Genomic DNA, 13,262 nt, shown 5'->3' on the forward strand with positions numbered 1-13,262 from the left:
AGCAGCAGAAGCCCGACAGGCTATTTAAAGACACTTTTCTTCCCTGCCCCCTCTTTTCAAAGAGCAGCAGGAAAATAAACTGCTACAAAAGTAGCTTTAACACGTGTAGTTTTCCAATTTTGTATTCTTTTCCCACTTCTCAAGTCACTGAACTGCTAAGACCTCGATGTAAGATTTATTCAAATTGAACAGTTTAGATTTGCAGACATTACCCACGCTTTGTCTACTCTTTGCAAAATAAATTTAGCTCACAAGTCATACAAAACATCCAAGTAGTGAAAGGCTTTCACCTATGTAATCAAAACACTATGGACACAGGATCAGGGTAAGAAACTAAGGCAAATATTTGCAAAAAATCTTGCATCAATTCTCTTATTTGCCAATACACTGTGCAGCTGTTATCATTATAAAACACATTTTAGCAGTTGGACATTACCTCAGATGTATGTCTGGCTTTCTCCAAATACACACAAACAACTATTCAAGACTGAGCAGCTTTAAAAACTAAGCTTTCTCCTTCTTCTACACAAAGTCCACTTAATTTCTAGTGATTACAAAAGAAAGCTGATGCCAAACTTGGACTTTCACTGTCACCACAAGCACCCTTATTAAAGACAAGCTCCTGTTACTCATTACTGCACGCACAAAATGACACAGCTCCTTTCAGGACCCTAAAGAACATGGTTTTCAGGACTGTGAAGAAAAAAATAAAATGTGTGCTGCTGCATCTCCTTGATACCCCCTCTGGAATGCTGCATCCAGCCCTGGGGCCCCCAGCAAAGGAAGACCCAAGGAACTGCTGGAGTGAGCTCAGAGGAGGCCACGAAGATGCTCAGAGGGCTGGAGCCCCTCTGCTCTGGAGACAGGCTGGGAGAAATGGGGTTCTTCAGCTGGAGAACAGAAGGCTCCAGGGAGATTTACAGCCCCTTCCAGTATTTACAGGGGCTTGTGAGAAAGACCAAGAGAGACTCTTCACCAAGATCTGCAGTGACAGGACAATGGTTTAAAAAGAAAGAGGGTAGATTTAGACTGGACTTAAGGAAGATGGTTTTTATGATGAGGGTGGGGAGGCCCTGGCACAGGTTGCCCAGAGAAGCTGCGGATGCTCCATCCCTGGAAGTGTTCAAGCCAAGGTTGGATGGGGCTTGAAGCAACCTGGATTTCAAACTACACATGGGGATGGAAAGCTCTGCTCAACACCCCCACCATTCTCCACACCTGGCCCAGCTGTCAGTGGTAACTCAGCTGTGCTGGATACACCTGGTTCACACACAGAGTCATTCACTGCTCCCACCCTCCCTGGTGACATACAGAGAGTTACTAAAGCTTTCTATTCACACCATTTGTAGTTTTTTCTTGATCAAGTCTAGTTTTATTGGTACTAAACTGAATTTTCATGTAGTAGTAAACTCCTACTACATGGCTTTTCTTGATGAGCTGAGAAATTATTATCAATACAGTACTAAACTGTATTTTGTTATCTTTATCAATGCCAAAGAGGTAGCTTTTCTCCCTTTAAACACTGAAAATTAAATACTAAATTCTTTCTTTAAGTAATACATCTGAAACCAAAGCACTCAAGAGAACACACTGTGAAAACCAGATCAATGGCAGCTCGTGATTTAAACAGGTTAAATGTAGCCTTGGCAACTTTGCAGGGGAGCTTTCGCACCGGTATTAGCAGGTGTTAGATCTCCCTGAAGCTGCAAAAGCTCTGCCAGCTCCTCAGGAGATGCACAACTCATTAACTCAATTTTGATATAAAAGATAGGACTGAGAAGCTTCCCTGATGGGGTAACCCTGGAAGGAAACTTTGGTGAGGAGCAGAGTTTACATGTTAGGCCCTCATTTGTCGAAGGACGGGGTTTTAGCTGAGACACATCCACAGCTGGGATTTTACCCCACATTTCACAGCAACCAATAACAGAATTCATATTCTGCCATGTGCTCTGTGTAGTTGACATATATTTCAGTTTGAACTTAAAAAAAAAAGAGAGAAAAAAGACAAGGAATAAACACTTCAGGAAAAAGACAGATGACCCAGTAAACTGTTATAGCAGGAGTAATTTAGACACAATTTCCTCATGCAAGCAATGACTCAGTAGGTTCTTTCCAAAACAATCTTCATTTCTGGAAACTTATTCAGCAAAGAGGAAAAATTATTTTAATTCTATGAAAGGCATGTAGCCACACTAAACCACTGGCCAAACTCTACTCTGTTACACTGAGTATATCGAGTTTCAATACACACCTGAATTTATCCACATTATAATTATTTTGTCATGTAATTTATAACTCTTTCAGCTGACTTTAAAAATATTAAAGGGAAGGTTGTCTTCCTGCTTGTCCACTGCTCCCCTCTCTCAGTTGAAGGACAGGCCTTTGAGCAGCTGCTTGGCATCAGCACAATTCATGGGAGAAAAAGAGGGTGAAAGGGAGAGGAGAATAAGCATCTGGGGAGCAGAGAAATATCTCACAGTATTTGAGGAATCTGAAAGAGCACCTGCCATCAGTGAGGAAAATCTTATTCCATCCCCAAATAATCTGCTATAAACAGACTCCAACCAGCCCCTCCTCTCCTTACAGCTGCACCACAGAAGTGCGGATTCTGCATCAACTGCATGTGTGGGAATATTCCAGAAACCTTCAGGTTAGGAGTCAGGGAAAGATCTGTGGACAACAAGAAAACCTTCACCATGAAGTAAATCGTCTAGTTTGTGAAGACAAACTTTTTTTAACCACCTTACCAATAGTTACACGAGACAGCAAAGCTTTATCCCATAATTGAACGGTGGGGGGGAGGGGGAAATTCATTCTTCCATTTAATTTACAATGTGTGCTGGCTTTTATTTTCTCTTTTTTCCCTTCAGTTGTATCACTGGATCCCTCACTCATATCTGGTTCCCTTTTGCAAATATTTTCTTCCTAGCACTTCCTTTCAACTTAAATAATTTTACAGTATCACCTTCTCATCTGGTGAGATCATTCCGAGGAAATGAAAACATCCTACCCCATGCTGATATATCACATCTGCTCAAAAAGATGCTTGTTTTGTGTTCACCCACTACTGAACTACAGTTAGGATTTTTATAGATGTACTAAAACCTGGATCCAGTTCCTAAGAGGTAAAAGGCAGCTCTGAGCTCATCATTCACTATTTAAAGTTCAGATCTTTTTCCACCCTCTTCATGACTTTGGATTTATTAAGACTGAAGTTCACCTGGAAATTCATCATCTTGGCCCCTGTCATTTCTTACAGTCAGATTCCTCCTTCACAGTTCAGGATCAGGGACCTTCCCAGCCCACTGCTCACTCGTTTTCCAACACTCTTCCAAAAGCAGCTGGGCAGGTCAGGGCCCAGCCCAGATTCCAGGAGAGCTCCATAAGGACTTGAGCTCTACAGGTGATTATTCCCTCTCTTAACTAATTAATAACTTTCCCTTCTTGTCCCAGAGCAGCTTGCATTCTCCTTTGGTGGCAAATTCTTGTCGTATGTCAAGAATTCCAGATACTCTCTATCCAGAAGCTTGTTCACCCCAGAACTTCAATGGATTTATGAGCTACATCTTCCCTGCATCTTTCCCCGTTTACCCTTTCCCAATTCAGCACACTTATTCAATGCAGATGTACACATAAAACTGAAATAAACCTGTAATTAACCTTCTTTATTACAAGTCACCCTCTTTCCTAAGGGCACTTATTTACAATTCAACATATTAAATCTCGAATGTTTCCGTAACGTTGGGATCTTTCATAGCCTGAAAGCACTACGTAAGACAAGGAGTAATTTAAAAAGTGTATATATGGAGGTTTTAAAACACACCTACTGCACCAGGCAGAAATAAAAGCACTACAGGATCCAGATTTAGAGTTCCTCTCCCTCAAGTAACAGTCCTGTTGAGGGTGAGGAAATTAAACAACTCCCCGTGATCTTGTTTCAGAACCGTCTATTATTCTTTAAAAATCCAAAGCTAGAGCAGAACTCTTCACTTTTATTACAGCTGCCCACTGTAAGAAAACAAATTAGAAGGAGTGTGCATTTTCAAACATGGCAAAACTCTCCCTTGGGAAGATCCAGCCATTAGAAGAGGGGGCTGAGTGGAGAGGAGAAGTGGCTTAAGAGGGAAGTTTACAGATTTAATATCACCCCTTCTCTGCCAAGATTAGACACCTCCACAGGGCAAATCTTCTTTGTTTTCAAACTTAGCAGAATACCAGTTTGGTTTTTTAATTCAGGACCTCTAAATCCTTAAATTATTCCAAAGAAGGCTTCAACTTTTTGCCTGTGATCCCAGCTAGTACGTTGGCATCGGAAGGGGGTGGGGGTTGAAAGAGACTCCAATTTCTGAAGACACCTTTGTAACTGCAAAATGAAAATGTCATAAGAAGTTGGCTTTATAAACTACAGCATTTACTTATACTACAGCATTTACTTAACATCTTTCAGTGATCTTTTCAAATCACTGTTGTTTTAGCTTTTGTTTCCAGTTAATGAAGGCAGAATTAAATGGATGTCAAGAGTGAAGCATAAATTCAAGCCGCTGAAGCACTAATTTTAAATGACTGTTCTCTTTGAAGGAAAGACTCATAAACCAGCTATTTTAATTATACTTTTGATCATCTAAAATAAATTAATAGAAATTGGATATTTCTACTTCCAACTTCAGGAAATCTGCGCTGTACCATCGTGATCTTTCACAGAACATCAGAGAGCAGGCAGAAAGCCAAACCTGGGCAACATCAGAGGGTAACTTTCATAAATCCTCTGGCCATTAAAGCAGACATAACTGGCAGCCACTCAAGACAATCTTCTCTCATCCCATTAACGCAGCCACCGTGTCACCACAGCCACAAAACACAGCAAGTGCTTCTAAATACAGAGAGTGCTATAGCCTAAATTAATCTATTTATCTACACATATCCATCAAACCAGGTGTGACCTGGAGCTGCACCTACACCCAAATGCTCGCTCTTTTACTGGAAGCACGAAAAAAAATGGCCTGAAAGGTGTTAGGCAGCTTCTCCCCAAAAATAAAGATGATGGTTAACTGGGAAATGGACTAAAGCTATTTAGTTACCTCCACCATTTGATCCCACAGTCTCTAAAGGGTCTAGACAACATCCCTTCATTCCTTATTTCCAAGTCTCCAAATACCACATTAGAACAGTTCATCAGCAAAATCAATTGCACAGCAATTTTTCAGCTGTTAGATGAACATCCAAGGCACCAGGTTTTAGGTGACAGCAAGCAGAAAAGTAATGCCTCTGACTGGACCTATGGAGGAAGATTGGGCAAATTCACACTACTCACAATAACACACTACTCAAAGGAGGAGATGAGTCTGGAGGCCAAGAGCCTTATCATGGACTGGCTCTGTGCCATTTGCAACAGCAGAAAATTAAAGGAAGAAGGGCTAAGGAGAGAAATTCGTCCTCTAGAGGAGGTGAAAAAAAAAAAAAAAAAAAGAAAAAAAAGACAGAGACCAAATCTTGCAAAACCAGAAAGTCTGAGAGGGCAAAAGGAAGCGACAGAGGGATGAATCCATATGGGCACATGCCCATAACAATGCTGGCTTTGGGAAGAACAAGTAAGTTTATCAGCAAGCAGGTAGATCTTCAAATCACAGAATTCTGCAGGTTGGAAGGTCCCTCTGGAGGTCTCCAGCTCCAGCCTGGAAGTTTGCCATGAAGACCCCACATCAGCAGCACAGCAGCAGGCAAGGGGCTGTCACTCTCTGCAGTCCTGCTCCCTGTCTGTGCTGAGCCTCAGGCACTGCTGCTTCCAGCCGGGGGAGAAACAACTCTGAAAACACCTCTGCAATAACTGTTTGCAGCCTACCTGGAGTTCACACTGCAAGGCAGGTTTGGGCTGTGCCAGCTGGATCAGAGCTGCACAAACGCACTGCCCTGCTGGTCTGTGCTCCTGTGTACGGCACCTCTTTCTACCTCGTGGCTGCCTGTCCTCATTTCACTCTGTGTTCCCAGGTTTCTAACATGGATTTTACTGAGAGAGGCAGCAACAACTGTCTCAGGTGTGCTGACCACTGGGCAGGTCTGAGAAAAACCAGAAATTGTGATTAAGTTTCAATCTCACAGAAATATGGACAAACTTGGGTAGAAGAAACAATGTTGATTAATACAACTTACCTTCCCTCCTTCAATGTTCAGAAAATCTACTAGAAAAAGAAAAGACCAACATCAAAAATTCCATGGAATCATTTTTCTCCTGGGAATATTTATATTTTTTATTTCATTCTAATGAGGAGACTAACACTCAGGGAAAGGCTGACAATGTTCACCTTCATTCTCCACTTTTTTCCATCGACCCTCAATGTTGAAACGTGATTTCCTAAAACCACAGTGTAAACCTGTTGTCTTGAATATTTGTGAATTAAGGGCAAGTACCAACAGTATTTTTTCCTGTTTAGCTGGTTGCTCCATTGTTATTGAACAAGAGGCACAAATGTTCTTCTACTCTTACTTTTTCTTTCACACACTTTGCACAAAAACGAAATCCCAAAAGAAACTATTTAGCACTTTAGTCAATTTTTTAACAGGCCTGCACGTTGTCAAATGCTTCCACAGATGGGCCAAGCACCCAAAAATTTCAATAGATAAATAACTTTTTCAGGTATTGAAGAACATTTCTTCTTTGAAAAAAAAAAGTTATTTTATTTTTTTTAATGATTTCTAAATCCAAATTCCGAAATCAATTATTCTGACTTTTTTTCGAGAGAGAGCTTTTGAACCCTGCAAGTCCTACAGCCTGTGATCTACTTAGGGTTTAAGTGGAAAATGAAGAGGACTGGTTTGGATTTTGAGTGATTTATAGATCATTTTAATCTAGGACAGCAAACTCACATCTGTGTGATATTTTGTAAAAGGGCCAACCTATGCAGCCACGTTTATGCTGTACCTCATTAAACTTCATAAATCCTGTCAGAGACAAACTTGGCCTGCGCTCACAAACCTCCCGTCTCCCTGGCTGCAAACACAAAATATCACAAAGAGTGCAGATTGGGTCTCCTGAGGTCAAGGCGATGTTCAGAGAGGTCAGAAAAATTGCCATGCAGGCTAGATCCAGAGAGACAGTCCCCTCTGCTTGGGGAAAAGTCAACTGAAGAACTGGGAAGAGAAGAGGAATCTTCCAGAAAGTCACATAACACCACAACAGTTGCCTACCCAGTGCAGCATCCTAGAAAACAGTGTCTTTCCAATGAAACCATGGGAAAGGAGGGAAGGGGAGAGAAGAAAACACCTAATGCTGAGGAATCCAACCCAAAGGGAAGGTCTCCATTCCAGCAGCTGCAGAAGGGAGGTTTATCTGTGCTCAAACTGTTCTTGAGGGAAACAGAAATGCTAAATTCAAAAGCAAAATCACAGGGAAGGGATTATCTCGCACAATCCCTCTGGGAACACACCATAACTGTATATCCAGAAGAAAAGGATGACACTGCACTGGGGACAGGGCAGAGAGAGGAACAGGGACATATTTTGTTCCTGTAAAACCTGCAGTGTTATCATTTTCAGTTACAGGGATGGAACACTAGAAAAGGTCTTCCCTTTGGAAAGCAGTCCTGCTGAGGGCACCTTCGGAGCAGCACCTTCAGTTTTGCCTCCACTTCCCCCTGAGGGGACAGTCTGGTCATGCCTGAGGCCTGGAAATCTCTTCACTCCTGGATATATTCATAGACAGCTCAAAGTCCATTTTTTCTTCCCATGTTCCCCTTCCTTTACCTTTACAAGAGAGCCCTTCTGTGTCCCCCCTTCATTCAATGCATTAATAATCCCCTTAGATCTTACTGTGCTTATCAAACTCAAGTCTGGTTTTCATGGGACACATGACCCTTTCAGCGAAGGAATTCCTCAAGTTGCTTTAATTACTTGAGCAAATTACTTCCAAACCTGACAATTCTCTTCATTATTTCTTCTACTGCTCTTTATTTTTTTATTATTCTCTTTGTTATTTGCCCAGCCTATCATTTCTGCAGATTCCTCCTATAACAACTTTTCATGTTTTAGTTAATGCAACATTTGACATTTATTAATTTGACTTGAAGGTATCTCAGAAATATCCAGCTGGCCATAGATTTAACATGAAGACTCGGGGCAACTGCTGTGAAACTTTATTTTGTCTCGATGACAGCATGCAAAGCCTTAATCATAGCAGCTTTGTCCTTAAAACATAAACTGTAACAGCAATGTATGGAAAAAATCATTAATCTCCCATACAGACAACATGCCCTGTCATAAACAGACACACAAATTAAACACTGACTTGGCAGCTGTGAGAAATAACAATCACAATTTACTTATACATGGACTATAAATTTGTTAAGGGAACTTTTGGTTCAAAAAGGGGCAGAATTTTGAATTCTTGTTCCCTTTGAAAAAGGACTTATTTCAAAATGTTATCGGCCTGAATGTGCACTGCTAACTGATACTGCAGAAACTGCAGTATAAGACATCACACACTTCACAGCTCAATTAATCAATCCATTTACATCAAATAATAAGGCAGCAGAAATGGCACTCATTAACAGTATGCACACAAAGGGCTTTTAAAAAATTCTTTGCTTTTCACGGATGAAAGAAACACCGTACCATGTGATGAGATGTATAAAAATTAAAATAAGAATTTGTTTCTTTAATTATTCTCATCTCATTAGAACGTAACAAAAAAACCCCAATTAAAACCAGGTTAAGTCAATACACACAAAAGTTCACTTAGCAAAACTCAGAAAAGCACCTATGATTCTGCTGACTGCAATGAAAAAAAAGCAACAAAACTTACTGTAGAGGATATGTGTAAGCAAAGTCGCCCATTTAACCCCCTAACCCTGCTAAAAAGCAGGAACTGCTGACCCAGAAGGAAGTTTGGCAGTTCTGAACTTGAGTGTTGACTTTGCTCCTGCAGTATTTCTCTCGCTTATTTTTAATTAGGCAACTGCCAATTAAAAAAAAAAAAAAATTAAAAAGCCAAAATTCCACCACGTTCTTTCACATCAGCATTCCCACAGGACACCCAGTACTTCTCACAACTTGCATATTTTGAACAAAAGCCTCTGCCATTTGAACTACCCACAAAACTATTTCCTCGTTTACCATGATATGTACCAGCGATACACCTGTCCAGAAACTTCAGGGTTAAATCACTGTTTTCAAAGGAATAAACCCCTCCAAAAGTTTTAAATTCCATTCCCAGCATCAAGTGGAGAAGACATCCTCTCTGTGGGGAAGATGCCTCAGATCCTTCCCAGCTCCTCAAGACCGACACCATTCGACCCAGGTCCTGTTTGCTCTCCCTCCAATCCTATTCCTGGGCAGTCCCAAACTTCAATCCCTCTGGCCCTCATGCCAAGGCCAAAACAGCCTGAAATTTCTGATGTCTAAACCCACAGCCAGCTGTGGGGTCACACACACACACGCTCAGAAGACTTGAACAGCTCAGTTGTGTTGTAGCACAAGGACAGCGGAGAGGATTGATCTCCTCAGCCCATCCCCACCATCCATCTCCCACGAACTCCCGAGTGCCAGACACACCGAGCACGGAACAGAAATGCAAAGGCAAGGCAGGGTGTGTTGTACAAAATCAGATATCCTGGGGCACATAATGGGATAACACCTATTACCATAAATTATGAAGTGATTTACGCATCAATGAGAGTTGTCATGAAATTTAATTTTAATGGTTTGATAATCAAGTAAGAAACACAATAATTACTGTACCTATGGCTTTCAGTAACTTCAAATCACTGCTAGTGGCAACACTTTGTTGTTCCCATGCAAAATACAATTCACCTCCAAGAGTTGCCTGCTATATTTTTCCATGTCAGAACAACCTGGTGATTACCACATCACTGGGATAAACAAGCTCAGATTTACCTCTGATTACATTCAAAACATTTCTATCTCGTCATAAAACTCCTTTAGCAGTGCAGCTGAATATTCCAAGAGAGCTTTGCAGACAGGAGGCTCAGCTAGTCTAGAAAAACCTCTGAAGGCTGAACTTTCCAAGAGCACACCAGGGAATTTGCTTCCCTCACCATCACACGTAGCATGTTCAACTGGACAGATTAGTAAAACACGCTGACACCCCAGTGTGGTGTAACAAACATATTTTAAGTTAACTGAAGGCCTTGCCAATACCTCAGCATCACTCACTGCCCCCAGAACTTTCATAGAGCAACTTGTCTGACAGATTTTTGTCAGGATACCAGTTCTCCAGTGTATTTCCCTGTGGATATTAAAGAAACTCCTGAAGATGTAAAGCAGCAAAAATTAATTCAGTTTTGAGTCTCGCTTTGTAATGAACCCTAAATTTATCTCCAGGAGTTCAACAAATCACCCTCCAGAACTCTTTCTCCTCTCTTTTCTTCAGTATACAACCTCACAGGTGAAGGAGGACAAATTTCTTTTCTTCTCCTTCTCTCTTTAACCGAGTCTTGGTTCTCTCCCCTCCCCACCAAAAACTCGTGAGAAGAAGAGACCTCAAAGTAGAGCATGTTACTAATTGTCCCACAATGGGATACAAAGCAACATTTCATTTCATGTGGAAACCAGGGAGGGGAATATGAAGATCTCGAATTAACATCTTGGGATATAGAATAAAAAAAAAAATGAAAGGCTGATCCTTTCATTTGTGCGTCTGCAGAACACGCAGCGACAAAAGACAGAAAAATGAGTGAACAAAATAATCACTGAGCCCAAATTATCGTTTCTTACTATAAAATGACAGAGAGCAAAATGTGTTTCTCTATCCTAAAACAGAGGGAAAAGAGTATCTCTTCTCAGAAACACTGCTTATATATATCTCCAAGAACAGTTACAGTGCACACAGTAAATATTCCCAATTACTGGCCTAAAAAATACAGCAAACTTTAGGCTTAAGCTTTTCTGAAAGCTAAAATGATAATTTTCACTAGTCAGTAGAATAATCTTACTGCAGAAAAAGCCAGCTATTTTCCAAATGGTCTTTTAAAGGATATCACTTTTTTTTTACTAGCATAATAGCCTTTTTTTCCTGCAGCTGCTCCTGCCCTGTCTCTAAGTTGGTTGAAGCAAACTCCACTTCAGACCTTAAAATCAAAAGATTCCGTAGCATTCTACATATTTTATCCATTTTACTTAAACACCAATAAGCCAGAGAACAGGAGGGGGTCGGAATGCCCCAGGTAATACGGATACTACAAGATGGATCCCAGGGATTGCCCTGCGTGGACTTTCTAAGCATCCAAAGTGGGAAGCAAAGAGGGGGGAGGGAGGAGGATACACCATCATCCTCCTCTGGAGGTCTGTGGGCAGAGAATAGGAAAACACTTTCAGTCTCCAGCAATAGCAACAGGAACGAAGAAAACAATTTCCTGCTCCCTTCACTTTGTCAGAAGGGGAGATTTCCCAGTGGTGGTGATGAATGGGGGCAGAGTAAATTACAAAAAGAAGTGGAAGTGGCCAAAGCTGGCAAAAAAAGTTATGATTTAAATAGAGCTGGAATGAGGAGAACATTAAAAATGAGGAGTCAAAAAGGTACAGGGAAGTGGGGGTGGAAAATGAAGTTAACTGAAAAGCCTCTCTTTAAATATTAATCAGATATTTTAAAAAATCAATGTCCAAAGGAAAAAAAATTCATAAAAGGAGAAGGTAAGAGTGGGACGTGATGAAAAACATTGTATATTTGGATTTAAATCCTTGCTTCAAATGCAAATTCCTGAATTCCTGACAATGCTTTTCCTAGGTTATAAAACAAAGATCTAGAACCATTGGTTAAAAAGTGGTGAAAATGGAAAACATTTCTCTCTCTCTCTCTTTTTTTTTTTTTTTTTTTTTTTTTTTTTTTTTTTTTTTTTTTTTTTTTTTTTTTTTTTTTTTTTTTTTTTTTTTTTTTTTTTTTTTTTTTTTTTTTTTTTTTGGTAAGAGTAACAAAATGCCTTTTCTAAGAGGAGGAAGTTAATTTTTAAGGCCCTGCTTTTCCGTAGTAGATCCACCAGAATAGAAGTTAAAACTCTGAGCAACATATGAGCTATAGACATACTGTTACAATTAAAAGCAATTATTTTTCAAGAAATACATAATAAATGAATTTAAAACCAACAGAAAACTCAGTGCAATTTCTAACCAACAGGAAAAAAGCTACTTTGCAATAAGAATAAAACCTCATCCTTAAAAGGTCTAAATACTTGCAACAACTACCAAACCTGCCTTAGTAAATGACTGTTTCAGAAGGCTTACTGAAAGAGTTTGTATCTTTTATAATATAATGATTTAAGGATATTGAAGCTCGAATTATTAAGTCCATGGGAAAATAAAAGTAATTCAATCAAGGGGATGCAAAGGAATTTTATAATCTTATTTCTAAATTTATTTCTATTTGTTACACCTTCTTCCAAAAACTGGGAATGAAAAATTTCAACTACAAAAATAATGGGAGGAAGCAAGAGGCATAAAAACAACATTACAAAACAATACAGACAAGAACTAGAACATTTTGGTGACCAGATTGCTTTTTTAAAAAGGAAAAAGCCAATTCTTTCCAAATAAAAGTAACAAGCACTGTATGTTACTGATATTTTTGTCTATTCCTTGGTAAATTAAAATTGAGAAAATTCAACCTGGGTTTGAGTGGATGTGTTTCCTCTTCGTTGAACTTTGGGAGTCGCCAAGGCAAAAACCATTCCCAATTTACTGCCACTGTTACCTATTCTATAGCTCTTTTTGGCAACTGCATTCCTTGCAATTGGTGTGGGTTTACTGTGGATTCAATATTCACTCTGAGGCTTGAAGACATGAGAGTATCTCCCTTTAACGAAGTTCATCAAGGACGTGACTTCAGAGAGCAGCACAACTCTCCCAAGGAAGACAACGGTGCAGGGAGCACAGGACCAAAAATAAATATCCCCTTTTTCACATTTTCATCTTTAGGAAAAAAAAAAAAAATTTCTTTTTTAAGATGAAAATGGTGTCTAGATGTAATGACCACCTGAAGAAGATAAACCAAGCCATTTAGGGTAGAGCCAGCAGCAGGAATCCTGGGCAGATATATTATGAAAAATAATGGTTCTAGTTAGCTGCAAAATGAGCTTTACATCACCGTAGTGGGGTTGTAAGAATCAATACTCACAACAGCCTACTTAATCTGAAATATATTTTCCCACTGAGATTGGGATTGCTTTTTCCCCAATTCTATTTTTCTTTCCTGCAGTTTTCTTTGTAGAAAAGGTGATGAAAGGGCTGGGGAACCATAGAAAGAAAATTTAAAACTGGGA

At 39.9% G+C, this 13,262-nt stretch overlaps 1 protein-coding gene across 1 annotated transcript in view; it reads right to left on the reverse strand.

Annotated features, from left to right (window-relative positions):
• Nucleotides 1–13,262, reverse strand: part of TRAPPC9 (trafficking protein particle complex 9) — a 444,311-nt gene that overhangs the window by 280,274 nt on the left and 150,775 nt on the right. The window lies entirely within an intron of this gene.

The sequence above is a fragment of the Empidonax traillii genome, unplaced genomic scaffold (genome assembly GCF_003031625.1).
Source record: "Empidonax traillii isolate 1590-97213 ecotype Southwest subspecies unplaced genomic scaffold, ASM303162v1 scaffold342:size1861417, whole genome shotgun sequence".
In the NCBI taxonomy this organism is placed as follows: domain Eukaryota; kingdom Metazoa; phylum Chordata; class Aves; order Passeriformes; family Tyrannidae; genus Empidonax; species Empidonax traillii.